Source organism: Hetaerina americana, unplaced genomic scaffold (assembly GCF_022747635.1).
Source record: "Hetaerina americana unplaced genomic scaffold, ioHetAmer1.1.p SCAF_2, whole genome shotgun sequence".
NCBI classification, from domain to species: Eukaryota; Metazoa; Arthropoda; class Insecta; order Odonata; family Calopterygidae; genus Hetaerina; species Hetaerina americana.
In genome coordinates, this window is record NW_027286763.1 from 49,425,570 (window position 1) to 49,444,299 (window position 18,730).

Sequence of the window (18,730 nt, forward strand, 5' to 3'; positions counted from 1 at the left end):
TTCAAAGGCAGATGATTGCAATAATACATTTGTTTAGTATTCTTAAAAAAATAAAAGAAATCTTTATTGGAAAAATTTACAGAGTCTGAGCGTCAGGTATTCGTGAAAGCAGAAAGAAGGGCTCTAGGCAGTTTAATGCTCAGTTGATTGTCATTCGTGGCTGGATTGATCCTTGCGGCTGTATATTGAGTTGGCCAAACCTCCCACGCTTAAAGGTTACCACCAACCTGCAAAAGAGAAAGTAAACGAAAATGCATTACACTGATTGCAGTTGCCTCAGAAGAGACACACATCACCTTTTACGCATTACAAAGACATAACATTCTGAAAGGCATGCGAACGTTTTATTTCCGTGAAAGGCTAATTTAAATCAAAATCTAAAGTTGGAGGATATTGGCTACTGGATATCTGCTTTTGATATCTCTACATTACTTCATGCAGCCTTTTGAGCTTGGAAATGAAGAGCGACTGGCCGAATAAATACTCGCATTTTAATTTGATATTTTGCACAATACCACAAAATGGAAATATTTACACCAAATAATCCCTTCAAATTTATGCTGATAGTTATTTTGCACTAATATTTACGGATATTAATATAAAAAATGAGCAGAAATTATTAAAGGTTTTTTAATGCATCATCTTCCGCTTGAATTGTGCAAAAATGTAGTTCTTTTTTACCACTTTCGTCTTCATTTTATTGTTATATTATTGGTTTTAAAAAATGGGGAATTCCTGGGAAAATATTTTAGCTGAAATAAATTAAAAAGCTGGAAGTATTCCAATTCCTAACTATTCGTGTTAATTCTTGTTAATTTACATGCTGCTAATTCCCAGCGTCAATACAATTGTTGCGGAGAAAAATTTTATTACAACCTTAAATTGGAAGTTAATTGATGAAGGAATACTAATCATATTAACTCAGGTGGTTATTTCCTGGAGCATTGGAATTTTTCAGCCGTGCTATGCGATGGAAAGTCGACTATTTTATGCAACAAAGTTTTCCGAAAATGGTTATTTAACCGCTTTAATTAATTATTTCTAACTCCGCGACAAAAGAAAAGAAAGATATTTATGAAAGCGTGTGCTTGAGGAATTGAAATACTTACTCAGCCTGTTATAAAAGTACTTTGAGCACCGGCAAAACTTTTCAAACTCTCTCCAATGGCCAAGTAGATTTTTTATTGTTATTACCTCAAACTGAAAGAAAGCTAAGTGGTCGAAACGTTGTACATGCATGAATTAGAAACTTGGATGCCATCTGACCACCACCGCGATTGAATTAACATTCGTTCGACCCGGAGGTGACTCGGATGGCGCGAAGAGTGTCAAAGGGGACACCCACCTCCTTTGCCACCACCGCCGCCGCTCCACCCTCCGTGGCCGCCGCCTCCGTAGCCACCGCCTCCGTAGCCGCCGCCATAACCGCCGCCAATCCCGCCCCCGTGGCCGCCGCCTCCGTAGCTACCGACGCTCAAAATCTTGTAGCCACCGCCCCCACCGCCGCTCTTCCAACCGCCTCCGTAGCCACCGCCTCCGTAGCCACCGCCTCCGTATCCTCCGCCTCCGTATCCTCCGCCGCCATACCCTCCGCCTCCACCGCTCTTCCATCCACCTCCGCTGCCCCCGCGCCAGCCGCCGCCCCCGATCAAGCCACCCTTCCATCCGCCCCCGCCATATCCGCCGCCGCCGTATCCACCCCCACCATAGCCGCCGCCGCCATATCCGCCGCCTCCCTTGCGCCAACCGCCGCCGCCCCCGCTCCACCCGCCGCCGCCGGATCTCCATCCGCCTCCGCCGCCATAGCCACCGCCGCCACCTCCGTACCCACCGCCGCCGCCCAGGTAGCCTGAAGTTAAAAATGGGAGGCGGGAGGTTAGGTTAAGACCGTAAGGAAATAAGTTTTATGTCACGACACATTGTTCGAAGGCATTGCAGACAGCTATTTTAAATGTCACCAAAACTTTAATCCCGCGCTTTAATGCGTTAGTATCAAAATTTTACGGTAGTTTCAACATCATATTTAAAAATTGTTACATTACGATATTAATGACCTCAAAATCAAGCTAAGTATTATTTGATAAATATGAAATACGAGCAATAATACATAAACGAGTAAATATTTCTCGTAATAAAGAATATGGTGGAGTACTGTCAAGAGGTGCACGTAATATAATTAATAATGTTCCTCAAAGATCAGTTTTGGATCTCTTCCTATTCCTAGTTATACTCAAAGAATGAAATGTTCCGTGTAGATATAGAATGCCTGTAAATGATGCTACCTTCAGTCTTCGACATATGGATATGAATATGGCTATGGAAGGAGAACCTTCATTGTATCTTGATCTGAGATGAATCTTATAAACGGTTCGCTGCTAATTTTTTTTACAATAAATCAAGGTAAAAACCCAACATTTTAAATACACCCTGTCCAATAAGTTTGATACTAGCTCAAGCTGGCTGGTAGCCTGGCATTGAAAGGTATTTTGTATGATTCAGAAATACACGCGAATATCCGGATTGGCGCAGATTTCAGTGAACTCAATTTTTAATAACTGATAAAGGTGTAGTTCTGTACGGTGTCTTTTATATTTAAATTTTTTCGATATGTATTGTCGCGTTCAACTGTTTTATGTTGAAGCAAAAAATAATATTATTAATGTCGTCATAGTTTATTTGCAAAAATACTTCTTCAGAAATTTCCACAAACCGTTTTCTATGTTTACAATTGGATTTCTGAGCATAGATATGTGTTTGCCTTGCATGGTTTTTTATTCAGATTTTCATACATTCTACACCTCTTCATGACATGGAAGTCTACCTTCCTCTTTTCTCTTTCCTGTCTAGCCATTATTCTCCCTTCAGTCACAGTCTTCCGGATTCCTTTCCTTCTCTCTTGAATGATCTCCAGCCAGTTTTATTACCTCATTCGGATCTAGCCAAGCAGTTTCTTTTTTACCCTTGCAATACGTACACATCATTCGTCTTTCACTCTTTTTCCATTTTTCTTCCACACTTAAGTATTGAATCTTCGTCTATCCCCTTATCTCGGAATTAGGTTTTGGAAGATGACGACTTTTTCTCTCAAGTGTACTCGATATTAATGCCTCCCCTGTGTGAACTATTCTTCGGCAGTACGATAATGCTCTTTGTGCCCACGCTACTACGCCTTTGTTCGCTAAAATAATCCCACGAACGTAAACTGCCCCATCTAATACCGATTATATCTTAGTTTAATGTTCACCAATCTTTCTTCATATAAATAATTACATTCCTTTTAGCTTTATCCTGAATACGCGACCAATAAACTCGACTAAAGACCATATTTCGGTTTGATTAAGGTGATAGTTTGGGCTAAATTTTGGGCGGATATCAATAATAGGATTTTTCTCCAAGGATAAAGGTCTTCGTCGGATGAATTTCTTATAGGTAGATTGGTTAGAAACACTTAGATTGAGCCGTTGGAAGTCTTCAAAATATCCTTGTTCCTGAATATATTCTCATTTCGTCAAATAATCTAGTTTCCATCTTGAAGAATTTTTTTTCAGTCGAGAGTGGGATTAGCCTCTTTTGGGATATGTGTGAGAAAAATTCAAAAATTTTGATCGCGAGATAAAATTCTATTCCACGCGTCTGCTGCAATTTCTCAGACATTTAAGATAAACCAAACGCTATTTTGTGTTAAGCAAAGGCTTCAAAAGAAGTGTATTCCATTTTTGAACGCGGAAGTAACCGGGAGCCATACTACACGGACAATTATGACTAGCCATTTCTATTTACGCCATGCATAAGTAGGTTTTCATTATTTTCCCTTGGCCTCCCTCTGAAACCCTCCCCCTTTCATAGTTTTCATAGTACTCTAATTATTATTACCCGTATCAAATATTTCTTCTCGCAATATATCCACCAAATATTCCTCTACTTAATTTTGTAGATGTTTTTTTGGTAAATATAAAATTTCACTGAAAATACCGGCGCAATAAACATATTTGGGGATATTAATTGAAAAAGGATAGACAAAGAAACTACCAGACTTTTTTAGAAAAATATAATAAGAATGGGAAGACGCCAGTTTGCAATTGCCGCACCAGTATTTTACATTAAATCTTCCACGATATTTTCCCTTCCCATTTAAAAAACAACCTGATCATATCTGAGAGCAATCGTAATAAATGGTCTAACATTGATATGAAGATGGTAATTGGCATAAGTGGATTAAAAGTGTTCCGAGGCATCCACTTAAAAGCACGTTTTCCTGTCGGACGTCGAAGTCAGATTTCAAATACACGATAGCAGGACTTTCCCTTTAGTGTGCGCTGGGAGAAAGTAGCAATGGATGGGAAGACCAGCAGAGGATAGTGAAGAATTAAGTGCACTGAACTTTATCCAATCGCGAGGCTCCAGAAAATCATCGTGGCTTATGAACATTTGTCCTTACTGAAACATTTATTGCAGTAGAAACTTCATTATAAATTCTTAGTCTAGTGTTAGCTATGTTATTATTTATAAAAATAGGTATGCTATAGAAATAACATGTTTATATTCTGTGCCTATGAAAACAGGAAGCCTATGGGAGCACATGTCTCAAGTGCATGGCATTGGACCTAAAAAATTCTCGGTTAACCGTATTTAAAATACTGGCCTCACATCACACAGCCATTAGGACACTTCAGACCACTCACGAAAACATTTATCTATGTTTGGGTCTAATCTCTGATTATCGTGAAGTATCATTAAAATTTAATTTCACGTTTGTATATCAAAGAAACGACAACCTAATGCACTCATACTTGATCCATGTAGCATATCATTTCATGCGGAGGGATGTTTAATTTTATAATCCGTGGTAACGCTTCCGCAGACTTTGATGGAAAAGAGTATGGGGCAAAATAAGTCCCCAGTTAAAAAGATCCATTTGTAAAATTTACTACCTTTACTCAAATTTCTTGGTCTCATGATGATAGACGGAGTGAAACAAGCAGAAGAAAAATAGACGCGTAATCTACTCAATTGCGGGATCATTAGACCGTATCGTCAGGATGCGACTGTAGCGTGTATCATTTTTCTTAATAAAACATTACTGAAAAGAATTGTGGCTCCTTCCGGAAGAGAGTTTCAGAATAGCAATAATTGGACGACGATTAAAAAGGAATAGAGAAGGGTATTGCTTTGTTGCGGTGACTGATTTCCGTGCCGAGGTCTCGAGTTTTTAATGATGATTCGAAAGGTGATGACGGTCGGCAATTGGTTAGTACTTGCGTAAGTCTTCGAAATCCTTTGAGGAAAGATTTTTTCAAACGTAAAGGGACGTGTCGGAGTTGAATCATGGAGTAACGACAGCTCTTTCTTTCCCGTGAGAAGTGTCATATTGACAACATCCGCCCCCCTTCTCTTCTCCCCTCCCTCCTTATTCCTTGGCTGCTACTAATCCTGTGCTGTCCCGAACTGGACGAATTTTAGGGCAGTGGTGCACAACTCGCGGCGCGTCATTCATTTTATACAATCCACGAGTGCTGATGTTTATTATTTTCATTTAACAATAGCTGAATTTTTTCCCCAGTGATTTATGAACATTTGCGCAAATATATGAAACATTTCTGATTCTCATTTAATTTATTTACATACTAGTGTAATGATTTATTTCAAATGCGCAAAGTTATATCTGTACATACCATAATTTTTGGTGCGTAAGGAGCCCGCAAGCTCGGAAAATAAGTTGTGTTGCCCGTTGGCAAAGAAAAGGTGTAAATCACTGGGATGGGGCAATATTGAAGGATATGGCACGCTAACTAGCCGTCTTACAACACACTACTGGACTATTGAATGATTTCTGTTAAAAAGAAAGTTGATATGGTTTCATAAAAATTTATTTATGGTAGGCTGCGAAATTGGTATATTTTAACCGCTCGTTTTAGGGATAAGTGATTTGATTTGAGAAGGGAACAAAACGCAAATCATAGTCGAAGCAATATTTTTTTGTCCTGTATGAGTAATTAAAAATGTCGTATCCTCCCTTATTTCTGGTCTTAAATTTTATGCGATAAAAATGATTTCGAAATCTATATTTTTTACAGTATATTTTTCCCTAAGTATTCCAATTAAATATAAGCTTCCGTTCCACTGCTGTGGTGTTTTATTTACTCAATTAATGGACTAAAAGCACGCGACTAAAAAGCTTTCAATAATTTTAATCTCGCTCCTGAGATGTTGAGTCTTCAGGGCTTGCCATCCTAGACTATGTAGTACTTGGTTTGGTGTTTAGTACCATAATGGTATATTTAAACAAACCTTACTGTTTTATATTGTATTTCGTTAGATTCTTGGATAAGTTTTTATGAATGAATCAAAGTATTTGCAGAGTATTTAATTTGAATTAAAGTTGCGAGAAAAATTATACCTCCCTCAAAGGCAAACTTTATGATTCTGAGCGCACAAAACTTTTAAAACTCAAAAGTAATCCAGCATTTCCTTTGCATGCTCTGAAATACTAACATACGCGCATCGATATATTTGCGCAATTAATTTTTTTATGGCACGCTCATTAATGCATTATTGGATAAAACTTCATGGTTTAATTTTCAATGGAAACTCTTTGGTTCTTCTCGCAGTTACATCTACCTATGCCGCATGAACCAAAATGGAATTAAGTATGAGGGAAGGCATGATGAAATTGTGTATTATTTTAAAGTTTATCAATAAAAAGGTTAATCAGAAGATTATATGATTTACTTAAAGCCCAAATGGAAGTTTAGTTCGCATTAAATTGATTTTTCATGCGCTTTACAACATAACCCATTCATTTCCGGCTTCATCGCTTCGGGTGAAAACGCACTTCTCTTGTCGGATTTCAGCGCGTAGAGACTTGCAAGGTCAAGGTGTGACCGACAACAATGACCGTCATTTCACTCGGTGCGTATCCGTCAAATAACAAAAAGTGGAAATTGAGACCCTGACCTCAAATGAGATGCGTGGCTTCACGGTGAAAATTTAATTAAACGTCCTTCAAATTGAGTGATAATCCCCATCGAAAGGAGGATTCGCTCGGAATCGTTTCCTTGAATAATTGTATAGTTTATGCATGATTTCGGAGGAGAGGGGGAGTTTAGAATAATGAGGACCACCGCCTTCCGGCTGATGTTTAAACGTCCGTCATTGCGTCCGGAAGTCTCCCCCCCCCCTCTCGGCCCATTCACACCGTGGGCGACCAGTCTTTTATGAACGGCAAAGTCATTGAAGCTGCCTACATTGCAGGATGTCCCGGCGCTCTGAGAGACTCTAAGGTGCGTGTAGCATGTAAGTGTGTGTGTGTCAAATTTAATGAAACGACCTTCACTTCAAATATATGTATAATATATATGATATTTCTGTATTTATACACACACACATATATGTATGTATTCATATATGTGTGTACTGATAGACATATCATATATATATATATATATATATATATAAATTTGGGTGTATAATGTATTGTTGTACCGTTCTGTAAGCTGTCAATACAAAACCTACCATATCCTGTGGAATATCAGCGATAACAATAAAATGAATTTTTATTTTTATATGCGGTTGAAATTAAAGAGACAAATTCGGCTGGACATAATGAAAACATGAATTTTGCGTACTTGCTTCGGTAACCAGTAATGAATCCGTCAGTCCACAATATCAGTCCCTTTCCATTAAGAGAAATATACAACAAGAAAGAACTTTATCAAAATTACAACAGTCGTCATAAACTTTAAAAATTACTCGTACATTAATAATGGATATTTCTATTCATTCTGAGCGTGAGGGCACGGGAGTATTCTTCCATTTTATTTTACGATGAAAATACTTGTTAAATGTTAATCACATTATGATTAAATGCTAATTAGTTTAATCAAACCCATGACTTGGGTAATCGTCCTTTTACAGAGACTATTACTTTATATGTGTGGTTGAAGTATTTACCACCCTTGCAAGAAAATAAATAGAAAATTCATTCATTGGTTGAATAATTTACGTATAAGAGCCATGTTTAGATGTATTTGAATGTATTTGAATACTTGAGTTGAAGTGGCGATAATATTCTTAATATGTAATTATTTTTTCACATATTTCTCTTATACTAACCTCCTAGGACATTTGTTACTGCTGCAATGAGCACCACAGCCACCAAAAGGACCTGAGGAAGAAAAGGTAATCCATTAAGTTTCACTGCGAGTAAATGCATGAATAAATGAAATACATTGCTGCTGATCTCAAAAATTCTTAAAATTAAATAAAATTAATCTTTAAAGAATGTATTTGATTATATTTGAAGGGTTAATACACAATTGTATTGAAAATTAGTCCTATTTTAAGATTATTTTTATTGGGTTTTATTAATTAATTCTTATGTCAATACCACTGCTCTTTTGAAAGTAATCAAAATTATGTCCTTGCGTTCTTAAAAACGGTATCGTTTTCAAGAGGTGAGATTAACAGTTAAACATATTCAACAAATGCATTCCTAAAAATGTATTACATTCCATGACCGTCGTAGGGTTCTTATAGTCTTGCTTTATGGCTTAGTTTCTGAAAATAAAATATAACGACTGCAAATCTTTTTAAATGGGATAATAATTCTTCATCTATTCTTGAGATCAGTTTCAATAGAATATCTTCTGAATAAGATCTACTGCATATATCCGTAGATTGTTTTTAGTCAATAACATTTCCAAATAAATGTTTAACAATACCTGTGGCCAGCTCTTGAAAATGAACAATACGAAAATCAATTTCAGATAATTATTTTAAAGTTGATCAATGCAATATAACTTAGTAAAACATTTGAATTTACGATTTTATAATTGACATATTTAATATTCAATAATCAACCCTAAAAAGAGTTCTTATAACCTTTTCATGGAAGAGGCAACTCATTCGTGGAACCTCAAAATAATTTAACGGCACAGCAATGGGAATTCTCCCAATTTTTCAGTCTCTATTTGGAATTAAACATTAGAAATAAACTTTTATTTCCCTAACTAACTCAAACCCCTAGATTTTATCGAGAGTTACTGATAACATTTTTATTTTTTTAAATGCATAATTTCATTAATAGGATATTTTGATACTTGAAATGTTTTGAACGCTTTGATCTCAACTCTAATAAAAATGACTGGTTTTCAAAGCAACATCCATGAATTAATGTGATTTGATGTTCAGACGGGATAAGCGGTCCCCCGCTTTGAGAATAGTTTTGAGTTATATCTACGTTATATTAAATGGTTCAGGTATATATTTTGCATTTTATTTTCAACTTGATACTAATATATATTTAGATTTATCAGTGGATTTAAAAATCAAAACTCCAGGCAACAGAAATACTGCGTAAAGAGTGTTATATATATATATATATGGTATTAGTAAATTGGCTGAAGTACCTATATTACCGGACAAAGCAGATAAAGTAGCACATGGATTGAAGTAACTGTCAGACTAAATTATGTCAGCTGAAGCTGAAAGTAGCCATAATTTTTTAAAGGAGGATGTATTCTAATGAAGGATGTAATCTTAATTTGATCATTTGTTTTTTAAAAACCTTATAAATTCAATGTGTATTCCAATTTTTCATATATTCATAATTAAGACTAGAAAAAACTATCAAAATTAATACAAAGTTATTTTTATTTTTACTGGTAAATTTATATAGAATGCTCAACACAAAAAGTAATTTCATTTTTAATCGAATATTAAATTGTGAATATGTAAGAATAATATCAGGCAGATAGAAAAATGTCTGTTTTCATCTTTCCATAAAAAAATATTTTAAAACCTACGAAGCGGTTAAAAATTGTAGACCGTCAATAGCCGCTAGTAGGTCCTTAGAATGTTAGTCTTTATTTTTATTCTCAGTTCTTTCGAGAAGCACCACTCGAAAGTAAATCCTTCCAAAGCCATATGTATCTCCATTGAGAATATTAGATTTTTTAATTTGAGAAAATATTCTCGTCTGAGTGAGATATGCTAATAAATATACGAATCGACAAGCGTTATAAAATATTTACAAAATTCGATCATTCGTAATATTAGTGGACAAAAATGTGTTCTTGTTGACTGTTTTTTCGAGTAAGTTAACAATTAAACATATGGCTTGTTGTAAAATTATGCGTAAATAATTTGAAGGAAAAAACAATTCGATAGTTTTTGGAATATTTTTCCTAGATAAAATATTTTTAAGAGTTTAGATAAAGTAGTTGATGTGAAAGAAAAGTTGAGTCAACAGTTATTAGAAATTCGATCTTCCTCGCTTTCATAGCCTACACGGAATCACCGAATCTGAAACGACTAAAGAGAATGTTCTGGATGCGGCGCTGTTTAAAAGTTTCCATGGCTTCATAAGCAGGTTTACAATCGCCAAATGATTACCCTTTTCGCAATTAGATCTGGCTTAAGACGACGAGTTTCTTTAATCCTTTTTACATTTTGAATTTTTTAATTTCATTTATCTTGAACTATCTGGATAGGTTGCCGTATCATTATCAGTTTAAAGACCGAATGCAAGGTTAGATGCACAGTTTAAATTTGGATGACGCCATTGTACAGGACTAGAATTTTTAGTAATGGTACGTAAGCATAAAAAACTCTAACAAAATAAGATTCTACGTATTCATACATTTCATGCAATTTTAGGACTCTTCAGGCACTGCAATAGAAGATCCTTCAAAAGACGTGTATAGGTAGGTTCATATAAATGGTATTCCAGTAAAAATTAATTTCCTTCCATTAATGTAAAATATATTTTCTTACACATGCATCTTTATTAGTGAGAAACGACTCTTATCCTACCTCTTTTACCTAAACTCCACTGGCTACGGTTGTTTCAAGTCAAAACAATGCTTACTGACAATACTACTCCGAGATGTATGCATTTCAAAAACAGAAGAAAAGTGTTTATGCTACGTGCAACTAAATAATAATGTTTCAGTTATAGATGCAATATTATTACTAGTAACTAGAGTACTTTTTTGCATAGTTAAGGAAAGAATTTATGTAGAGAAGAATAGAACGAAGTTGAACATGTTCAAATTATTTCTCGTATTTAAAATTAAATGTGCCGGTAATAGATAAAAAGTGATGCACACATCATACTCTTTTGTTAAGTATTAAATTGGTGAAGGAAAATCCTTTTTCTCAAGCAGCAATGAAACCGAAAGTGATCTTTTTGGCGGAGAGCTAAAATTTAGAATTTTTGCACTCTAATGGAAAACTGTGAAAATATCGCATTGGTTACTGGTAAGAAATGAGAAATATTGAATCCTCCAGCTGCACTTCAAATCCGAGTCAAATAATAAATCTTTGGGACTCCACTGGGCCGGGGATTAGGTTGCCTCACGTACCTTCATGGTTGAAAACTCCGCTCCGGAGATTCCGCTAGCAAGTTCCCGCGAAAGCTTCTATCAAATCCTTTCACTCGCACCGCTCTGAACCTCCAAGCGTGGTGGATATAAGTACAATGGCAACACCTCTGTCTCTCTCCAAATCCCTTTCGGAGTTACCTTCGAAGAGTCAGCAGTCTTCGAAGTTCACTTCCATCGTCACAGTCAGCCGCGCGCCTTTATATTCGAAGGCACGCACCTCCCACCACAGTCGATTCCCTCTACCACCCCCCGATTCTCTCATCCTCCTCCCTCACTAGGAGGAATCCCCCTTCTCTAGCGACCATCACCAACATCACCCCCACCCCTCTCATTCCCCCAATCCATCCCACTATTAGAGCGCCCTCCTACCTTCGACACCCTTCGTCCACGAATTTCCCAGTCCGCGGCCCTGCATGCGCCGTGTTTTTCTTCCTTTCTTCCCTTCAATATTCAACCCTGCTGGAAAGTAGAGAGTTGGAGTGGGGTGCAAGGGGGAGAGAGGAACAGGGCAAGGGGGGAGTGTATGGGCCAGATTGGCCCGAGGACACTCGAGATTTTTATTCGATAGTCTGAAAGGATGGACAACATTCTCCGCGAGTTAATTTCTTTTTTCATATTGACTCCACGTAAACTCTTGAGTTTTCGTTTCGTTCTTTAAAAAATATCCACGCTCGGTTTGACCATCTTCCACGGATAGGTGATCATCTTGAAGTTTCTCGTGACAAAAACTATTGCCCACAAAGGTTTCGCTCTCCAGAAGTAATTTTGTACTTTTCTGTCTTTTCGGCAGGTATGTGAATTTTTCATATGATTGGTTTGGAATCGATGGTTATTTTGGATTCTTGTTATTGGGAATTTTGAAAATACGATGGTAAGTTAGTGTGCTATATGTCTGGGATAATTGGTAATTTAAGGTAAAAAAAAGTCGTGATATGTGAAACTGGTATAAAGAAAGATGTTGGGTTTATAATTAAAAGATGAAAACATTTCCCAGGAGAGTAAAAAAAGTTATTACAACTAGTTGCACTTACCTGCACCATGCTTATGGAAACGTCTTTAGTTTTTTTTAGTAAGGATTAAATTTCCATGAGGAGTGGCTTAAAGAGACAACGAGCGAGTATTAAAGAATGATAATTTGTATTAGTCTACTTTCAAATATCAGAGATATTTTCGTTTTTTATTATGTCTCGTAACATTTGTTTGAGATTTTCACGCAATTGGGAGCCATGTCAGTTGCAAACAATGTTACTAGCTGGCTGTGTTAATCAGGAGTCCAGTGAACTCTCGGTCCAAATTAAGGTTGGAGATTTGAATTGCCTGTAATTGGAATTGAAAACGGCATGCTTTCTAGATGCTCATAAAAGTTAACTATATTCACGACCTCCCATTTGTGCCGAAGAACGTTGGATCAGGTAATAACTGTGGTATTTTAGTAAGCAGATAATTTTTGCAAGTTAAGCTAACAGTATTAACTACATAAAATCAGAATTAGAACTTCCCTGACTATGCCTTCAACATTGTTTTCAGATTTGTCTATCGTGTGAGTTTGTAGTTAAAAAAAGTGTAAAAAAATTGGCTGATCAGCAAAATCTAAAGCGTAAATTTGAGGAATCATTTTTGTATCGGAATTATTGCAATAAACAAAATCTATTGTAGAACATATTTGGCTGTTTTTTTAATTTTTTTAAACAAGCATATCATAGGAATGCCGCAAAGAAAATTTCCAGCAAAGTTTCACAAAAATATCACATTAAAATATGAAAAGTATATATATTTCCCCATCAATTTTCAGTGTCCCTAGCATATTTATTTTAATAAGCAGATTCATTTCAGATATGAGTCACTGATTAAGCCATCTGAAAACTAAATTTTTTTTTAAAGAAGTGAAGCAAAATATAAAAGTTTTATGGACAAGTTGTTGCTCAGACTTTCAGATGATTTTTTTGGAGCATGTGCATTTGAAAAAATAACTTTTGAAGCCAAAAGGTCAAGCATTTTTACAAGAAAATGCTGTTTACGCTAAGAGGCTTTGTCCGTGATGAAATAGTATTTTACACCTTTATTTATAATACTTGAACAAGTTATACATTCTTACGATTAAATTACGTGAATGTTGAAAGGAAGGTTATAAATTTCACATGGGTATCTCTGCAATGCATATAAAACGTGTCATCCTTTTTGCGGAACGTGAAATTTTCGATTGGCATACTTTCATTAGCAGTCGGTCGAGCCGCTGTCCGAAGACGACAACAAACACCATTTAATGTTTCGTCACCAACTCAATGTTCGTAGGAAGGAATACGTTTTCAAATTTGCAGGAACACTGAGCCTTTGCAGGAAAGAATAAACTGTACCAAAATAAAAATTTGTAACTTTAGACATTACAAGTGCATCGGGAATTTCTTTGAATTCTTATAGGGCCGTAGAGACAAACTATTGATGATATAAAAATTTTGCATAGGAAGAAACCCAAGTGGTCACATTCCTCCTCATGTACCTGCAAGTGATGGATGCCGTCAAGCTATTACTTGCAACACCTAACGCGAGGATGAGGTAGTTGTAGGGTTGGCGGGAATAGAAAAGATTATCGAATCGTCAGCAAAAGGAACGGCATAGTGCTGTGAAGTGAAATCACTTTGAGTGAGTGAATGTCGGTAGAGATAGGTTGGAATGGCGGGAGGTAGGGAACGCACTTCAACATAATTACTAAAGTCTCCTCCCTACCTTGATGGTCTATCCGCAGTGTCATCCCATCTTTGGTTTAAATTGGAAATTCCACGCTCGAAACTGGTGAATTCCCTCTTTTTCCCCTACTCTTTCTGACACGAGTTGGATTTTCCCAAGTTTCGATGACGGATGTAACAGAGAAGATGTCATATGCTATTATAATACATCGTTATATAATGAATTTTAGAGTAGATCAGGGCAGTTAATGAATTTAGAGACACGATTATCTACGGATATTAATTTGGGAATATTTATCAAGGCGGATTTGAATGTACGATATTAAATTGTACGATATTAAATAAGTACAGTCTCATTTTGAACGAAAGATTTTTTTTAAGCTGGAGAAATTTAAATTACACTTTTATAATTGTAATAACTTTTGATAACGTTCCTGGGTCTATAAAACTCCTCACATAATTTTCCAGTGCTCTTCCATTTGGACTTATTCTCTTATTGATTATCTTATTTGATTATGCGTTTGGAGACCCTCCTATTAATGTACTAATTGCCTGTTGCTTTCAAACTTCAAATTATCTGTGAAATATGGGGTTGATAATCGAAATCCTAAATTGGTTTTTACGCCTAAATATATTCTGAGAATGTGTAATGTTACAAATGTTAGCGGTTAGACATAGGGTATTAAAATAGCGGTTCTGGCCCAGGGAATCCTGAGTTAAAATCCGGGAATTTCTACAACCACCCTTGGTTAAACCTATTCGTATGGTATTCTGAATATTAGTTCATCCTGGAAAATCTCAAGTGGCGCAGGGAAGGCAACCAAAAGATCTATTTGAGAATTTCACACAATACGAACAAAATCTTCAACTATCAAGGTGTTAATTGATTTAAGTGATATTATCTGTTTGGATTTTTGAAAAACTCGGCAGTGAGTCATGGAGAATTTTTCATAACCGCAGGAAAAAATAATCGATTCACGAACCAAAGGAGTAATACCAAATAAATTTTTGAAGTTCTAAAATGAGGTTTTCTTGATAATGAAGGATAAAATAGTGATAGCCAATTATTTTTTATATCAAGGTATAAAAAGTTCTCATTTTCTCAAAGAATCCTCATTTTCACTCCCTTCGCGCCGTGAATTATTGGCAGCTTTTAATCAAAGTAATTAAATAACCTTTTCATTCACGTCGGAGAAACACTCATATCTGAAAGCACTACCATTGAATTCGGTGGCAACCTGGCCAAGGTATTCTTTATAAAACTCTGTTGAAACGAATGATCCATTGGTATGTTTCAAAACCGTCACGTAAATTTTACATCGTGCGTGATTCATTCGTCCAGTACATCCATTCTCATCCATCATTGGTTCCTATTTCGAAGAATAGTAAAACCAAAAGATACCTCGGAGTGGCACGAGCATTTCGTTTTCTCCTCCTTTTCGAAAGAGTTCGAGTCGTCCAGCCGGGATGTGTCGAAAGCTATTTTCTTTTCCGCAGCGATCCCCGCAGGACGAAGCAAGGCGGAATAGGGGGGGCGGCGAGGTAGGAGGAGGAGGTAATGGAGGGGGGAGATGAAGAAAATGATGATCGTGAGGAGAGGGGGGTAGGGGTAGCGAGGCGGGGGCGCGATGACGGGGGTTGTGGAGGGGGCGCCCCCCTCTCTCTCTCTATTAATTGTCGGCACCTGCACTCTCTCACAGCTCCCTCGCAGCGGGGATGTGCAGAGCAGTGGGGGCTAGTGGACGAGGCCACCACGCCGGGAAGAAGGGGTGCAGCACCGGCGAGGAAGGAGGGAGAGAGAAGGGTGCGGGCGTGAGGGACGGGACTCTCTTGTCGTCGGCGTTTTCGGCCTGACGTATTCCCTCCCACTCACGTACGCATTCGTTTCAGCTGATCTGTCTCCGCACCGCGCGACTTTTGTCGCGTTCGAAAGGGAACGGTGTCTGAACAGGTGGGCGCGGGGAGGGAGAGGGAGGGGAAATAGTCGGGAAGGGGAGAATGAGTTGGTGAGGGAGGCCGAGGGGAGGAAAACGCGAAATTACTCCCGTGCACCGTAGATTTATGTCGAGGATGTTCCACCGGAGGATATAGCGTTAACTGACATGACGTAAACATTAACCGGATGCATTCGAGTCCATCGTTTTTTATACGAATCGTTAAATTTCTATTTCTCGGGAAGACGTATTTCTTTTTCCTTCGAAATGCAACGAGAAAAGAGCGTGTATCACCGCATAATTGGCCGGGAAAACGTAGGGAGCTCTGGGTCTATTGTCTACGGAACGAAGAAAATTCATTAGCTCTTGAAGAACTACTGGCTGATTTGGAACTGGCGTGATGGGAAATGAGAGAAATCGTTGTCTTCTCAAGGGATTTGCACGCAGTGATGAGTGCACTCGATTCGCACGCCATGGGACCTGCTGCTGATTATTCCGGTGGAAATGAATATTTGAGCGTATTTTGGAATCGTTAGGAACTTCGTCAGGGGAAAAAGTTCGCCCGTCGGATGACAGGTGAAGCCAGAAGTGGGAAACCTTCGATCTGTCAGCCAATTAAAGGGCGAAATTTTGAATGAATACGTTATTTGCAGATCATATAGGATGGATTCACTTGGCCAGCCTACCTATCTCTATTTAAGTAAACAGTGAACTATTTTTCATACATTTCCTGTCTTTTTGGATAGGTTTTTACATATTATTGTAATTTATATGCCCTTTCTCATTGTTAACATATGATATGCAGATTATTTAAGGAATATTTTGAACTTGGGGTGGGGGAAGAATTTATCTACTTTTCTCTTCCTAAATGACGGCTTTGGAGTTTTTATTTCTTGCCAAATTAATGCGACCTCCCAGCATGGAAATGTTCCTAAATTCCGTGTTCAAATGTGGTCTCTTGGTGTGCATTGCTCACCGGTGTGCAATATATCACGCCGAGTTTCTCTTCATCGGAGGGTCCGTGATTATCCGAGTACACATCTCCTGTCGGAGACATTTCAGGCCAGTCCGCCATTTAATGAATACCGACTCATTGTTTCCGTTTAATCCCATTTTTCCGTTCCCTAAACATCGCTTTTAGTTGTAGGACACCTACACCTCTCTAATTTTCTCAATTTCCTATTTCTTATCACTAGTTTTCACGCATAAATCAACCCGAAAGATACGTATGATAGGATATGGCAGATCTGTATACCCCACGGCGTGTGAAACTCACGCTCCATGGTATGAGGTTCGGCTCCTTTTCCTGTATCGACTGAAGTTTTCTAGAAAGTTATGGTTCTCAACACCACCCATTTACAATGCGCTTACTGCAACGCCGCAATTCACTCCATTTATTCCTACCTACTTAATTCAACCTACCCTCATATCTTCATTGGCGTGAATTGCATAGACTGTACCAAGTTACCATAGTGACAACTGCAACTCCTACACTCCCTGGGGTATCGTATTGTGTATACTGTTTATTTCACTTGTTGCCGCAGCCTTCAAACATCTGATGACAAGCGATGTATCATTCGCTTGCCTCAATTTAATCGGCTCTGCCCATATTTTCCCGCTAGACAAGCAAAAATTAATACAATAAGTATTTTTTGGGAGATGGTGACCATGACAGTGACATTTTTATGTCCCACTATCTGAAAGTTCTCTGTCCATCGGAAGGGGGATGTCACATATGCCTTCCCTCAGCCCTGTCCGATTGAAAGCGTGCGTCTATTTGTATCGTGTTGTTTTTGGAAAATGTTTTCCAAAATATTTACCAAACGCAAAGAATTGACTAGAAAATATGAAATTAAATGAGTTATTTTGCATAAATGTCTCTGAAATGGACCGCACACGCCCGAAGTCATCAAGGTGATTTATGCTCAAAATGTATTCACGGCTTTATTGATAACCTAATTGAACATAAAAAGATGAATTTCTATTTATTTTATAAAGGTAAAGATCATTTTGTGATAAAATATGAATATTTATGTGATTTAAGGATAATTGATATAGTGTTTCAGCGTTAGAGCCTCAGTAATACTTAATTCCGGAGGGTAGAGAATCGAAGGCGAGTATGATGAAGACGTTTACGTCAAGAAGATGATTTTAAAGAGGTAAATATTTATGTTAGATTCTAATGATAATGATTCATATAGTGCATCATATTTTTCCTAATATTATTCTTGAAAATTACTTCAATCGCACATAGGGAGAGTTTATACAGAACATTGCCTTCAGGTTCACTGATGCGATAATTGTTCATCTAACATGACCACTAAAATAGGGTAAGCTAAAAATATTTGCATTAATTAATAAATCAGATATGATCTTACAGTGGATTTTTATGCTTAAAGTCGTAGATAATAATAATTATCTGTAAAATATTTCTCTGGGTATTCATCCAACTGCTCTAAAAACCTCTCCAACTTTATTAAATATTTTCTAACCCGAAATAGCCTTAATCAGTTCTTATTTAAGACGGGAAAACATTGCTCAGCATGGAAACCTTCTTGGATATGATATAGTTAGCTGAGTTTATTTTGGTTACATTGACTACATTTGATTGGCATGAGATTGTCAATCGACTCTAATGTGTATATAATTTGATGATTTGGCTCTCATTCTTTCTCTCAAAATGATCAGTCCACCGTAGCATAACTTCCTTCATACTTTTGCATACACG

The 18,730-nt window shown here is 37.3% G+C and overlaps 1 long non-coding RNA gene across 1 annotated transcript; it reads right to left on the reverse strand.

Moving 5' to 3' along the window:
* Positions 1–1,782: 1,782 nt before the first annotated feature.
* Positions 1,783–11,542, reverse strand: LOC139688216 (uncharacterized). The gene is made up of 3 exons (XR_011700726.1): positions 11,364–11,542; positions 8,113–8,164; positions 1,783–1,849 (listed from the first exon to the last, which is right to left on the reverse strand). It is a non-coding gene; the product is annotated as an uncharacterized lncRNA (long non-coding RNA).
* Between the last annotated feature and the right edge of the window lie 7,188 nt (positions 11,543–18,730).